This window comes from Bos grunniens, chromosome 7 (genome assembly GCF_055505025.1).
Source record: "Bos grunniens cultivar Pamir isolate PY7600 chromosome 7, Bosgru_T2T1.0, whole genome shotgun sequence".
In the NCBI taxonomy this organism is placed as follows: domain Eukaryota; kingdom Metazoa; phylum Chordata; class Mammalia; order Artiodactyla; family Bovidae; genus Bos; species Bos grunniens.
The window spans coordinates 102,976,057-102,991,958 of NC_141171.1; the positions used below are offsets into that span (position 1 = coordinate 102,976,057).

Genomic DNA, 15,902 nt, shown 5'->3' on the forward strand with positions numbered 1-15,902 from the left:
TGCTTCATCCAGCCTGGCATTTTGCATGATATAATCTGCATATAAGTTAAATAAACAGGGTGACAATATGCAGCCTTGACGTACTCCTTTCCCAATACTGAAGCAGCCTGTTGTTCTGTATATGGTTCTAACTGTTGCTCTTTGACGTGCACACAGGTTTCTCAGGAGGCAGGTGGATAGTCTGATATCCTCATATCTTTAAGAATTTTCCACAGTTTGTTGTGATCTACACAGTCAAAAGTTTTAGCATAGTCAATGAAGCAGAAGTACATGTTTTTTTTTTTTTTTTTCTGGAATTCTCTTGCTTTTCCTGTGATCCAACAGATGTTGGCAATTTGATCTCTGATTCCTCTGCCTTTTCTAAGTCCAGCCTGAACATCTGGAAGTTCTCAGTTCATGTACTGTTGAAGCTTAGCTTGGAGAATTCTGAGCGTTACTTTGCTAGCTTGTGAAATGAGTGCAACTGTGCGGTTAGTTAGAACATTCTTTGGCACCGCCTTTCTTTGTATATATACCATATCTCTCTAAACCAATTTTTTGTTGATGGCTTGCCCTCCTGTCCTGACTATTGTAAATAATGCTCTGTGAGCATTAGGGTGCATGTATCTTTTTGTGTTAGTGCATTCATTTTTTTCTCTGGATGTATACCCAGGAGTGGAATTGCTAGATCATATTGTAGTTCTGTTTTTAGTTTTTTTAAGGAATCTCTGTTAGGTTTTCAGTAGTGACTATACCAATTTACATTCCCACCAACAGTGTAGAAGGGTTCTCTTTTCTCCACATCCTCTCCTATTATATTTGTTATTTGCAGACTTTTTCATGATAGGCATTATAACAGGTATGAAGTGATATCTCACTTCTCTAATAACTAGCCATGTTGAGCATCTGTTTATGTGCTTGTTAGCCATGTGTGTTTCTTCTTTGGAAAACTGTCTATTTAGGTCTTCTGCCCATTTTTTTTTTTTGCATTGGGTTTGTTTGGGTTTTGGCGTTGAGTTCTATGAGCTGTTTGTATGGTTTGGATATTAACCCTTTATTGGTCCTCATTGGTAAACGACCGTAATGTTTTTAGACTTTTCTGATTAATGACTATCCCTGATTAGAATTACTTAGAAAATCATTACAATAATGAAACAAATTTAGGAGCTAGACATCAGAAGTTAATTCTGGCTGTTATATTGCCATTAAACTAGCTTTAAAAATAAATTACCATAAACTTGCTTGGATGCTTATCACTATGAAAAAAAACTTAAATCATAAACATAAATCATTTTTTCGTAAAGACTTGCTGTTTCACCTTTTTTTTTTTTTTTTGCTTGAAAGAAGCCTATTCAGTCCTTTGTTGTTCAGTTGCTTAGTTGTGTCTGACTCTTGCAATCTCAGGGACTGTAGCCCACAAGGCTCCTCTGTCCTTTGGATTATCCCAGCAAGGTTACCGGAGTGCGTTGCCATTTCCTCCTCCGGGAGGTTTTCCTGACCCAGGACTCAATCCTGCATCTCATGAGTCTACTGAATTGTCAGGAAGATTCTTTACCATAGAGCCACCTGGGAAGCCTTAGATGGAAGGGTAGTTTGTTTATTTGAGACTTTTCTTGCCTCTTAAGGCAAGAATGTATTGCTATAAACTTCCCTCTCAGAACTGCTTTTGCAGCATCCTATAGGTTTCAGATTGTCATGTTTCCATTGTCGTTTGTCTCTAGGTATTTTTTATTTCCTATTTGATTTCTTCAGTTATCCATTGGACATTTAGTGACATTATTTATCCTCCATGTGTTTGCGTTTTTTGTATTTTTTCCTGTAATTTTTTTCTAATCTCATAGCATTGCGGTTAGAAAAGATGTTTGATATGATTTCAGTTTTCCTAAATTTTCCTTTAGAAAAAGCATATATATGGGTCTAGTTTTTGTACCCATTGCGTCAGTTTGTGTCATTCTGTTGGAGTCTCTAATCTGTTTATATTTAAAGTAATTATTGATATGTGTGTTTTTACTGCTATATTCTTAATTGTTTTGGATTTTTGTGGGCCTTTTTTCTTCCCTTCCTCTTTTGTTTTCCTATCTTATGATTTGATAACAACCTAATTGTTGTGTTTGGATTCATTTTTCTTTTTTGTGTGCATATCTAGTCTTTCCCATTCTATTGTTTCCCTCTATTTCTTCGCATTATTCATTTAAGAAGGCTTTCTTATCTCTCCTTGCTGTTCTCTGGAACTCTGCATTCATGTGGGTATGTCTTTCCCTTCCTCCCTTGCCTTTTGCTTTTCTTCTTTCTTCAGCTACCTGTAAAGCCTCCTTAGCAACCACTTTGCTTTCTTGTGTTTCTTTTTCTTTGGGATGGCTTTAGTCAATGCTTCCTATACAATGTTATGAAACTCTGTCCCTAGTTATTCAGGCACTCTGTCTACCACATCTATTCCCTTGAATCTATTCATCACCTACACTGTATAATCATAAGGGATTTGATTAAGGTCATACCTGAATGGCCTCGTGATTTTCCCTACTTTCTTCAATTTAAGCCTGAATTTTGCAATAAGGAGCTCATGATCTGAGCCACAGTCAGCTCCAGATCTTGTTTTTACTGACTATGGATCTTCCCCATCTGTGACTGCAAAGAATATAGTCAATCTAATTTCGATATTAACCATGTGATGATGTCCACATGTAGAATTGTCTCTTGGGTTGTTGGAAATCTGTTTGCTTTTTACTCTGCTTCATTTTTTACTTCAAGTCACTTTCATGTTTTTCTGGGAATCTCTTGACTTCCTACTTTTGCATTCCAATCCCCTATGATGAAAAGGACATCTTTTTTTTAGTGTTAACTCTACAAGGTGTTGTAGAGCTTCATAGAACCGATCAACATCACCTTTTTCAACATCGGTGGTTGGGGCATAGATTGGATTACTCTGATGTTGAATGGTTTGCCTTGGAAATGAACTGAGATCAGTCTGTCATTCTTGAGATTGCACCCAAGTACTGCATTTTGGTTTCTGCATTTGTTGACTAGAAGGGCTACACTATTTCTTCTAAGGGATTCTTGCCCACAGTCATAGATATAATGTCATCTGAAATAAATTTTCCCATTCCCATCCATTTTGTTCACTGATGCCTAAAATTTCAGTGTTTACTCTTGCCATCTCCTGCTTGACCACGTCCAATTGGCCTTGATTCATGGACCTAACACTCCAGGTTCCTGTGCAACATTGCACTTTATAGCAGAAGACTTTACTTTTGCCAAGAGACTAACCCACAACTGAACAAGGTTTTCACTTTGGCCCAGCAGCTGCATTTTTCCTAGTGTGCATACGTGCTCAGTTGCTTCAGTCGTGTCTGACTCCCTGTGACTCTATGGACTGTAGCCCGCCAGGCTCCTCTGTCTATGGGATTCTCCTGGCAAGAATACTGGAGTGGATTGCCATTTGCTTCTCCAGTGGACCACGTATTATCAGAACTTTTCACTTTGACTTGTCCATCTTGGGTGGTTCTGCCCAGCATGGGTCATGGCTTTATTGAGGCAAGCCCCTTCACCACGACAAGACTGTGATTTGTGAAGGAGATATAATAGATACACACACACACACACATAAATCCTTGATGAGGTGATCACTCACTTAGAGCCGGATATTCTGGATTGTGAAGTCAAGTGGGTCTTAGGAAGCATTTATACATGCAAAACTAGTGGAGATGAAAAAATTACAGCTGAGCAATTTAAAATCCTAAAAGATCCTGCTGTTAAAGTGTTGTACTCAATATGTCGGTAAATTTAGAAAACTCAGCAGTGGCCACAAGACTGGAAAAGGTCAGTTTTCATTCCAATCTCAAAGAAGGACAATGTCAAAGAATGTTCAAACTAGCACACAACTGTGTTTATTTCACAGTCTAGCAAAGTTATGCTCAAAATTCTTCAAGGTAGGCTGTAGAGGTACTTGAACTGAGAAATACCAGGGTACAAGCTGGGTTTCAAAAGGGCAGAGGAACCAGAGATCAAATTGTCAACATTCATTGGTCATGGAGAAAGCAAGGGAATTCTCAGAAAACTTCTTATTTCAGTTTCATTGACTATGCTAAAGCCTTTGACTGTGAGAATCACAACAAACTGGAAAATTCTTAAATTGATGGGAGTACCGGGCCACCTTACTTGTCTCCTGAGAAACCTGTATGCAGGTCAAGAAGCAACAGTTAGAACTGGACATTGAACAGTTGACTGGTTCAAAATTGAGAAATGAGTATGACAAGGCTGTGAATCGTCACCCTGCTTATTTAACTTATATTCAGAGTACATAATGTGAAATGCTGGGCTGGATGAATCACAAGCTGAAGTCAAGATTTCTGGGAGAAATATCAACAGCCTCTGATATGCTGATGATACCACTCTGTCAGAAAGTTAAAAGAAACTAAAGAGCCTCTTGAGAGTGAAAGAGCAGAGTGAAAAAGCTGGCTTAAAACTCAGCATTCAAAAAACCAAGATCATGGCATTTGGCTCCATCGCTTCATGACAAATAGAATGGGGAAAAGTAGAAGCAATGACAGATTTTTTCTTGTGCTCCAAAATCACTGCAGATGGTGACTGCAGCCATGGAATTAAAAGATGCTTGCTTCTAGGAAGGAAAGCTATGATAAACCTAGAGAGCCTATTAAAAAGCAGAGATATCACTTTGCCAACAGAGGTCTGTGTAGTCAAAGCTGTGGCTTTTCCAGTAGTCATGTATGGATATAAGAGTTGGACCATAAAGAAGATTGAGCGCCGAAAAATTGATGCCTTTTTTTTTTTTTTTTTTTAGAATTGATGCTTTTGAACTGTGGTGTTGGAGAAGACTCTTGAGTCCCTTGGACTTCAGGGAGATCAAACCAGTCAATCCTAAAGGAAATCAATCCTGAATATTCATTGGAAAGAATGATGCTGAAGCTCCAATACTTTGGCCTCCTGATGCTAAGAGCAGAGTTTTTGGAAAACACCCTGATGCTAGGGACGATTGAAGTCAGAAGGATAAGGGGGCCACAGAGGATGAAATGGTTAGGTAGCATCACCGGCTCAATGGATAAGAATTTGAGCAAACTCTGGGAGAAAGTAGAAGAGCCTGGCCTACTGCAGTCCATGGGGTCACAAAGAGTCAGACACAACTTAGCTAGTAAACAACAGCAGGAACAGCAACAGTAGCCAAAATATCATATATTTTTGGCTTACATTTGCCATGCGCTAATGAAGCAGGGCAAAGACTAATAGAGTTTTGCCAAGAAAATGCACTGGTCATAACAAACACCCTCTTCCAACAACACAAGAGAAGACTCTATACATGGACATCACCAGATGGTCAACACTGAAATCAGATTGATTATATTCTTTGCAGCCAAAGATGGAGAAGTTCTATATAGTCAGCAAAAACAAGACCAGGAGCTGACTGTGGCTCAGACCATGAACTCCTTATTGACAAATTCAGACTTAAATTGAAGAAAGTAGGGAAAACCACTAGACCATTCAGGTATGACCTAAATCAAATCCCTGATGATTATACAGTGGAAGTGAGAAATAGATTTAAGGGCCTAGATCTGATAGATAGAGTGCCTGATGAACTATGGAATGAGGTTCGTGACATTGTACAGGAGACAGGGATCAAGACCATTCCCATAGAAAAGAAATGCAAAAAAGCAAAATGGCCATCTGGGGAGGCCTTATAAATAGCTGTGAAAAGAAGAGAAGTGAAAAGCAAAGGAGAAAAGGAAAGATATAAACATCTGAATGCAGAGTTCCAAAGAATAGCAAGAAGAGATAAGAAAGCCTTCTTCAGTGATCAATGCAAAGAAATAGAGGAAAACAACAGAATGGGAAAGACTAGGGATCTCTTCAAGAAAATCAGAGATACCAAAGGAATATTTCATGCAAAGATGGGCTCGATAAAGGACAGAAATAGTATGGACCTAACAGAAGCAGAACATATTAAGAAGAGATGGCAAGAATACACAGAAGAACTGTACAAAAAAGATCTTCACGACCCAGATAATCACAATGGTGTGATCACTGACCTAGAGCCAGACATCCTGGAATGTGAAGTCAAGTGGGCCTTAGAAAGCATCACTACGAACAAAGCTAGTGGAGGTGATGGAATTCCAGTTGAGCTATTCCAAATCCTGAAAGATGATGCTATGAAAGTGCTGCACTCAATATGCCAGCAAATGTGGAAAACTCAGTAGTGGCCACAGGACTGGAAAAGGTCAGTTTTCATTCCAATCCCAAAGAAAGGCAATGGCAAAGAATGCTCAAACTACCGCACAATTGCACTCATCCCACACGCTGGTAGAGTAATGCTCAATATTCTCCAAGCCAGGCTTCAGCAATATGTGAACCGTGAACTTCCTGATGTTCAAGCTGGTTTTAGAAAAGGCAGAGGAACCAGAGATCTAATTGCCAACATCCGCTGGATCATAGAAAAAGCAAGAGAGTTCCAGAAAAACATCTATTTCTGCTTTATTGACTATGCCAAAGCCTTTGACTGTGTGGATCACAATAAACTGTGGAAAATTCTGAAAGAGATGGGAATACCAGACCACCTGATCTGCCTCTTGAGAAATTTGTATGCAGGTCAGGAAGCAATAGTTAGAACTGGACATGGAACAACAGACTGGTTCCAAATAGGAAAAGGAGTTCGTCAAGGCTGTATATTGTCACCCTGCTTATTCAACTTATATGCAGAGTACATCATGAGAAACGCTGGACTGGAAGAAACACAAACTGGAATCAAGATTGCCAGGAGAAATATCAATAACCTCAGATATGCAGATGACACCACCCTTATGGCAGAAAGTGAAGAGGAACTCAAAAGCCTCTTAATGAAAGTGAAAGTGGAGAGTGAAAAAGTTGGCTTAAAGCTCAACATTCAGAAAACGAAGATCATGGCATCCGGTCCCACCACTTGATGGGAAATAGATGGGGAAACAGTGGAAACAGTGTCAGACTTTATTTTTCTGGGCTCCAAAATCACTGCAGATGGTGACTGCAGCCATGAAATTAAAAGACGCTTACTCCTTGGAAGGAAAGTTACGACCAACCTAGATAGCATATTCAAAAGCAGAGACATTACTTTGCCAACAAAGATTCATCTAGTCAAGGCTATGGTTTTTCCTGTGGTCATGTATGGATGTGAGAGTTGGACTGTGAAGAAGGCTGAGCACCGAAGAATTGATGCTTTTGAACTGTGGTGTTGGAGAAGACTCTTGAGAGTCCCTTGAACTGCAAGGAGATCCAACCAGTCCATTCTGAAGGAGATCAGCCCCGGGATTTCTTTGGAAGGAATGATGCTAAAGCTGAAACTCCAATACTTTGGCCACCTCATACGAAGAGTTGACTCATTGGAAAAGCCTCTGATGCTGGGAGGGATTGTGGGCAGGAGGAGAAGAGGACGACAGAGGATGAGATGGCTGGATGGCATCACTGACTCGATGGACGTGAGTCTGAGTGAGCTCCGGGAGTTGGTGATGAACAGGGAGGCCTGGCGTGCTGCGATTCATGGGGTCGCAAAGAGTCGGACACGACTGAGCAACTGATCTGATCTGATCTGATTGATATAGCTGTCTGTATAAATACATGATTGTTTTAATTTGTTGAACTGTTAAAATTAAATGCATTTCAAATACCCTGCATTTGTCCTGTCCTCCTCTCACAGTTCCTGGTTTGATGCTGTATTATTTGTGGCTGTTCTCCTCCCTTATTGTGTGTTTGCCTTTACCACTGAGCTTTCCCATTTGTGATTTTCTTGTTTGTAGTTGTGGTCTCTTTTTTCCCCTGTCTAGATAAGTTCTTTTAGCATTTGTTCTAAGACTGGTTTGGTGGTGGTAAATTCTCTTAGCTTTTGGTTATCTGGGAAGCTTTTGATTTCTCCATCAAATCTGAATGAGAACCTTGCTGGTTAGAATATTCTTGGTTGTTAATATTTCCCTTTCATAGCTTTAGGCATGTCATACCTCTCTCTTAAGAAAAATTTTTGCTGAAAAATCACCTGATAACCTTTTAATATTTTTTCTTTGTATTTAACTTTTGTCAGTCTCATAAATTTGTGTTTTGGCCTGTTCCTCCTTGGGTTTATCCTGTATTGAATTCTATGTGCCTCCTGAACTTGGGTGACTGTTTTTTTTTTTTTCCCCATATTAGGGAAGTTTTCAGTTTGAATCTTATCCATAATAAAAAAGCAAACAAACAAACAAACTAAACCCCCCATTTATGTAGGGGTTACTAAGAGCTCTGTTTTCTGTTTTTCTGTCTCTTTATACTTTCTATCGCAGAACATCCACTCATGATTTAGGTACAAGTTCAAGAGCTCTTGATCTCCAAATTCATTGCTCTGATCTTTGAGTCTCAAATTTTCAAGTCTTTCATCTTTTTTCTCTTTTCTTCATCTCTGTCTTCAGGATTGATGGGAAGGATGGAGTTAGGAAAGAGAAGTTGAGCAGAGGTGCTCAAACATTCCTCTGAAAAATTCCACATTTATGATCCTCAGAGATTAGGTGACAGGACATGCTCATTTCAACCATGAGATCTAGGACCTCCTTCCTAATGTTTCATATCCTGGTGTAAATGAGTGAGAACACATAAAGGCAGAAAGGGGGTAGATTAATGAGTCTATTAAGGTACTTAGAAGCTTGATGGCAAGCATCATATCATGGGGTCTTTAGAATCCATATGTGAAAAAAGAATTTGCAATTTTAATATTTTTTATTTTCTTTTGTAAGTTTCTTTCTCTTGCTTAATTCATCATGCCATGAGAGTCCCAACAGATCACTTGGGGAAGCAGCGGCTTGGAAACTGAGGTGTTCTGACCCCATCCCCTGCTGGGTTTTTAATTTGCTGTGTATCCTTGAACATGCCTCTTAATATCTCTGTGCTGCAATATCAATCAGGATCTGTTTAAAGAAAAAAAAAAGTATTAAACTTCAGGCATATTTGTGAAGAAAAACTAGTAAATGTGGTTGAGAAGCACTTTGAAAATATAAGGTCTTCACCTTAACAAAAAAGAAATCAGTCAGACTCTAGAACAACAGAGGATGGCCTTAAATGTACTTAGCCATTGATGTAGAGATTTAGGTTTAATTTGAAGAAAATTTTCCTGAGAGTGAGTTGTTAAAATCGATTACTCCTTTGGCTTATATTTTCCTGCTGTTTCACATTTTATTGTGTCAAAGACAATCTTCCATCAAGGTGTATGTGGAAAATATAAAATAGAAACCATGTAGTAACCATAGCCAGTTGTATGAGACCTGGTCAGGCTTTGAATACGCAGCCTTCAATAGTGGTCAATTTTTATACGTTGTTTAGAAAATCACTAGGCTGATATCAGCCAGAATTTGTCAAGTAAATGATGCTATTTGGAAGGTTTAGAATTTCATAGCTTAAAGCGTTGCTTTTTCTAAGAATGCTTATTATTTGTAGAATTTCAACACTTGAGAAAAGGGGAAGGGTATCTTATTTATTTACTTTTTAGGCAAAGAGTACTTCTTGGGGCTACAGGAACCACATCCAAAGTGGTCATTTATTCTCTTTTTATTTCTAAGTTTGTTGCCATACCTGTTTAATGTCTTCCTGGAGTAGAGGGTAAAGACTTGTCATATGATATGGGTTGACATTTGGAAGGAAAGATTAAACTAGTGATTTAGGAATTAAAATGTATACATGAAATTTCTTTAAAATGATTTGAAAATATTTGCCTTTAGAGATCATGTAATGAATCCATTAAAACACATTCGTTTCTGGAATGCTAATATTCTCTTGAACTTAAATATTAAAATTTTTAGACCTACTTTTTTATGGTTGGAGTGGCAGTCTCCTGAATCTTTGCTTGATCAAAAATCCCAGCTTTGAAATCAAAGTTTTTGCAGTGGTGTTTGAGCAAGATTCAGATGTTGCTAATACTACTGGAAGTTTCAATTAGATATAAAATCCAATGTAAAATTCCTTTACATTATCATGTGGTTAAGAGGTTTGCTTTGCATTTTTGAAGATTGCCCTAAATATGTTAATCAACTCTGATGGATATGTATAATGTTTCCATAGGTTTATCAGAAATAAATCTTATGATTCTCACATAGAAGAGAGGAGATTGAAGATTGTGAGATCGTTTGGTTTACCCACAGATTTTAAATTGAAATTTTATCTAGCTTATTTTAAGTTTCAGTACCTAACTTGTCCATCCTGGATGAAGAACTGTCAAAGAATTTAGAAATGTGATTCTCAAGAAATCGCTAAATCTGCAGTATTTCCTCATTGAAATCTAAGGTTTTAGACATTTAGCTTTTAATTGTGACTATAGTATGTTGCCGGAGAAGGCAATGGCACCCCACTCCAGTACTCTTGCCTGGAAAATCCCATGGATGGAGGAGCCTGGTGGGCTGCAGTCCATGGGGTTGCTAAGAGTCAGACACAACTGAGCAACTTCACTTTCACTTTTCACTTTCATACATTGGAGAAGGAAATGGCAACCCACTCCAGTGTTCTTGCCTGGAGAATCCCAGGGACGGGGGAGCCTGGTGGGCTGCCGTCTACAGGGTCACACAGAGTCGGACACGACTGACGTGACTTAGCAGCAGCAGCATAGTATGTTGCATCTGATTTTTTAATTGTTGAAAATACATACAATTCGGGCCGTTTTAAACATAATTTCATGTACAACTTTCAGTTTCTGAGCTATGCTGCTGCTGCTAAGTCGCTTCAGTCATGTCCGACTCTGTGCGACCCCATAGACGGCAGCCCACCAAGCTCCACCATCCCTGGGATTCTCCAGGCAAGAACACTGGAGTGGGTTGCTACTTCCTTCTCCAGGGGATCTTCCCAACTCAGGGATTGAACCCGATTTCCCGCATTGCCGGCAGACACTTTACCCTCTAAGCCACGAGGGAAGCCCCCCAAATTTACAATATACTTTTAAAATAAAATGTTAGGTTGACTCCTGCTTTACTATATATTTTCATATGTTTAATGTGAACTCGGGGACTCATTTATTTGGGGCGAGCTCATCTTACCTGCATCTTTACCAAGTGAAGTAGCTACTACATATAGGACATGAAGGAAAATCAGTAACGTACATGTCACTTCTGTGAGACTGGTTGAATCTTATCGACTTATCACAAAACGTTTGCTTTGTATAGTATGAAAAGCACTAGTCACTATTTTAAGACTTGCTTGTGTACAATAAATTCTATTGGTCACTAATAATATTAAAACTTTAATTCCCATGATTACTGAAATTGGAGTTATATTCTCTGTTACAATGGAAAATGGAGAACTGACAATTACATCCTGAAATATATTATTTTGGCTGAAAATAAAACAACTAGATAAACATCTTGCCTTCAAATTTAATCTATAGGAAAACTCTTTTCCTAAGATCTATTTTACACAGACCTCACAAGTACATCAAGTTTTACATAGTACATCTTTTTTTTTTTTTCTTTCTTTCTTGGTGAGGATTGACTAGTTAATGTTTACAAAGTATTTTGAAGGTATAAAATGCTATGCAAGTGCTAAGCTCAATAAAATGTATTTTATACCGAATCTGAGAGCTGACTTGTGCAGCATCCAGCTTTGTGAGTGAATTGAGCAAAGATGATTAAAATCAACATCATTTGTAATTTAAAATACTGTGAACAACAAAGAAGACCCAACTATGGCTTTCGTTTTGGCAGGCTGCAAATATAGATTGCTGAACAGCGGTAGTCTGTCAATATAAAGCATTTAGCACTTCACTAAGCAACTTGAGAGTTTTCTACTTTAAGCAGAAAAATATATATGAAATCTGATTTGGTGTAACATTATTTTGATGGATTGGCTGTGTCATTATTAAAAAGAAAACTGCAACTCAACAAAATCTAAGAAAGAGTCTTCACTATAGAACTTATCAGTGTGGTGAAACAGGAGACCGTCCCCATGAGGTTTCTCCACATTCCCATCCTGAATGTGCAGAAGGCTGATGAGAGTAATAGTTGCAGAGTAAAAAGGCATAGTAATCATTCAGAAAGATTTATAATAGATAAAAGATTGACAGCCGATCATATGACAAGTAGCTTTGAAATGCATTTGGGTCATTTACACAATCTAATTCCACAAAATGCAAAAAATATTTTTTTATTGAAGTAATAAATGTTGATTGAGTCCGCAAAATATTCTCAGAACTTTAGGGGCACGCTTCAATTTATTACACTTTTATAATGCCAGTCTTAAAAATAATTTAGTTCTGCTCTCAAGGGATATAAAGTGAGTAAGACACAAATAATGAACTCACAAACTAACAGCCTGAGAAGTATAATAAAATACCTAAATAAATATCTATATTAAAGGAGAGAATGTGCAAGTTATATGATTAAGATAGCAATTTGATATTTTGGGTATTCAGAGGAATAAACTTTGTATCCATTAGGGGAAATCAAAGAATAAAATGATAGAGTTCTGCCAATTTATGTATCTATTATCTATTGATTTTTGGGGGGGGAGAAGTGTTTAAAGTAATAACAATTAAAAATTAATTTGGTTCATTAATTCTGTATTTATCCTGATTCTTATATTTAAAAACAAAGGTCTTAAATTTACAAAATCCATTACTTCGTTAGTAAATCAAGGTTGTGTATGTATATGGTTCATTGATTTTTTTTTCTATTGTGAAACCTTAACAAGACTGGTATGTTTAAGGATAATCCATACATTATTTTGTAAAATGTTGCAATAAGATTAATTTCCATATTTTTATTTAAAATTATGGACAGATAGGCTAAAATCATTATACTTTATTCACTCCACTGGACAATGCACTTTCTCAGTAACAAAACTGGAGCTGTGAGTTGCCCCAAATATAAATGTAGCTAGATACTATAATATCGATATCTGTATCTTTAATATCTGTATCATTCTAATCCCTTCTGTGGTTGATCTTATTCTTCAGTATGCATCTCTCAAATACCTAGAACCCTTACTGCTTTTCATAATTACATAATTTCTTTTCATCCTAGGTCCCCATAATTTCATAATCCTGGGTCCCCTGGCTTCCCTGATAGCTCAGTTGGTAAAGAAACTACCTGCAGTGCGGGAGACCTGAGTTCAATCCCTTGGTTGGGAAGATCCCCTGGAGAAGGGAAAGCCTACCCACTCCAGTATTCTGGCCTGGAGAATTCCCTGGGCTGTACAGTCTGTGGGGTCACAATGAGTCAGACACGACTGAACGACTCAACCCACTCATCTGTTTCCTTTCTGCTATTAGAGTTCCTCTGTGTGTTTATCTCTTTTACATGCACACTCATTAAGAAGTATTTGAAACATTTAAAAGTGTAAGGATATCAACAAATCTCTCATGGTCCTACCACCCAGAGATATTAATTTTTTAAATTTTTGTACATGTCTTTTAAAACATTTTTTCTACCTCAAGTACTTTTAAAAGTTTGTATAATATTATATAAATACATATTAAGCCTCACTCATCAACTTCTTAGATATTTCTTCTGGAAGATGGCAGTGGTGTCTTTCACCATCCCTTAAACCTGAAGAACTAGGAAACCCCAGCATGTGTAAAATCTACTCCAATTTGAAAAGAAATTAATTAATACAGTGCTTCAAACCAAAGCATTCTGTGAACAGGTCTGCATTAGCATCAGTCAACACGTGTTGAGTGCTCACTGCCTGCTTTGGAGAACATTGTGTTCTAGGATGGAGTGTGGTAGAATGAGATGGCAGGAGGTTTGCCCTGTGAAACCCCATCTGTACGAAAGTGGAGCAACTGCTTATGTACCTGTAAGCTTTTCCACTAAGCATAGGGCTTCTTGGAGCTAACACAGCTTAATTCATTTTTAGTTCGGCAGAACCTAGCACGACACGCACCACATGTTGAGTGGCTAATGGAGGACTCTTTTTTTTTTTTTTTTTTTTCTTTAAAAAAAAATCACATGCTCCCCATCCTGAACCCTCCTCCCTCCCAACCTCCCCATACCATCCCCCTGGGCCTTCCCAGCGCACCAGCCCCAAGCATCCAGCATCGTGCACTGAACCTGGACTGGCATCTCGTTTCATACATGACATTTCACATGTTTCAATGACATTCTCCCAAATCTTCCCACCCTCTCCCACAGAGTCCATAAGACTGTTCTATACATCAGTGTCTCTTTTGCTGTCTCGTACACAGGGTTATCGTTACGATCTTTCTAAATTCCATATACATGCGTTAGTATACTGTATTTATGTTTTTCCTTCTGGCTTACTTCACTCTGTATAATAGTCTCCAGTTTCATCCACCTCATTAGAACTGATTCAAATGTATTCTTTTTAATGGCTGAGTAATACTCCATTGTGTATATGTACCACAGCTTTCTTATCCATTCATCTGCTGATGGACATCTAGGTTGCTTCCATGTCCTGGCTATTATAAACAGTGCTGCGATGAACATTGGGGTACACGTGTCTCTTTCCCTTCTGGTTTCCTCAGTGTGTATGCCCAGCAGTGGGATTGCTGGATCATAAGGCAGTTCTATTTCCAGTTTTTTAAGGAATCTCCACACTGTTCTCCATAGTGGCTGTACTAATTTGCATTCCCACCAACAGTGTAAGAGGGTTCCCTTTTCTCCACACCCTCTCCAGCATTTATTATTTGTAGACTTTTGGATCGCAGCCATTCTGACTGGTGTGAAATGGTACCTCATAGTGGTTTTGATTTGCATTTCTCTGATAAAGAGTGATGTTGAACATCTTTTCAAGTGTTTGTTAGCCATCTGTATGTCTTCTTTGGAGAAATGTCTATTTAGATCTTTGGCCCATTTTTTGACTGGGTCATTTATTTTTCTGGAGTTGAGCTGTAGGAGTTGCTTGTATATTTTTGAGATTAGTTGTTTGTCGGTTGCTTCATTTGCTATTATTTTCTCCCATTCTGAAGGCTGTCTTTTCACCTTGCTAATAGTTTCCTTTGATGTGCAGAAGCTTTTAAGTTTAATTAGGTCCCATTTGTTTATTTTTGCTTTTATTTCCAATATTCTGGGAGGTGGGTCATAGAGGATCCTGCTGTGATGTATGTCAGAGAGTGTTTTGCCTATGTTCTCCTCTAGGAGTTTTATAGTTTCTGGTCTTATGTTGAGATCTTTAATCCATTTTGAGTTTATTTTTGTATATGGTGTTAGAAAGTGTTCTAGTTTCATTCTTTTACAAGTGGTTGACCAGATTTCCCAGCACCACTTGTTAAAGAGATTGTCTTTAATCCACTGTATATTCTTGCCTCCTTTGTCAAAGATAAGGTGTCCATATGTGCGTGGATTTATCTCTGGGCTTTCTATTTTGTTCCATTGATCTATATTTCTGTCTTTGTGCCAGTACCATACTGTCTTGATAACTGTGGCTTTGTAGTAGAGCCTGAAGTCAGGTAGGTTGATTCCTCCAGTTCCATTTTTCTTTCTCAAGATCGCTTTGGCTATTCGAGGTTTTTTGTATTTCCATACAAATTGTGAAATTATTTGTTCTAGCTCTGTGAGGAATACTGTTGGTAGCTTGATAGGGATTGCATTGAATCTATAAATTGCTTTGGGTAGTATACTCATTTTCACTATATTGATTCTTCCAATCCATGAACATGGTATATTTCTCCATCTATTAGTGTCCTCTTTGATTTCTTTCACCAGTGTTTTATAGTTTTCTATATATAGGTCTTTAGTTTCTTTAGGTAGATATATTCCTAAGTATTTTATTCTCTTCGTTGCAATGGTGAATGGAATTGTTTCCTTAATTTCTCTTTCTGTTTTCTCATTATTAGTGTATAGGAATGCAAGGGATTTCTGTGTGTTGATTTTATATCCTGCAACTTTACTATAATCATTGATTAGTTCTAGTAATTTTCTGGTGGAGTCTTTAGGGTTTTCTATGTAGAGGATCATGTCATCTGCAAATAGTGAGAGTTTTAC

At 38.0% G+C, this 15,902-nt stretch overlaps 1 long non-coding RNA gene across 4 annotated transcripts in view; it reads left to right on the plus strand.

Annotated features, from left to right (window-relative positions):
* Positions 1–15,902, plus strand: part of LOC147370065 (uncharacterized) — a 169,423-nt gene that overhangs the window by 103,423 nt on the left and 50,098 nt on the right. Inside the window, exon 4 of one of the 4 annotated variants that reach the window (XR_015168370.1) lies at positions 4,778–7,626. The exons of the other annotated variants lie outside the window; for them this stretch is intronic. This is a non-coding gene — a long non-coding RNA (uncharacterized LOC147370065). Of the gene's footprint in view, positions 1–4,777; positions 7,627–15,902 lie in introns of those variants that run through there. 4 annotated transcript variants of the gene reach the window in all.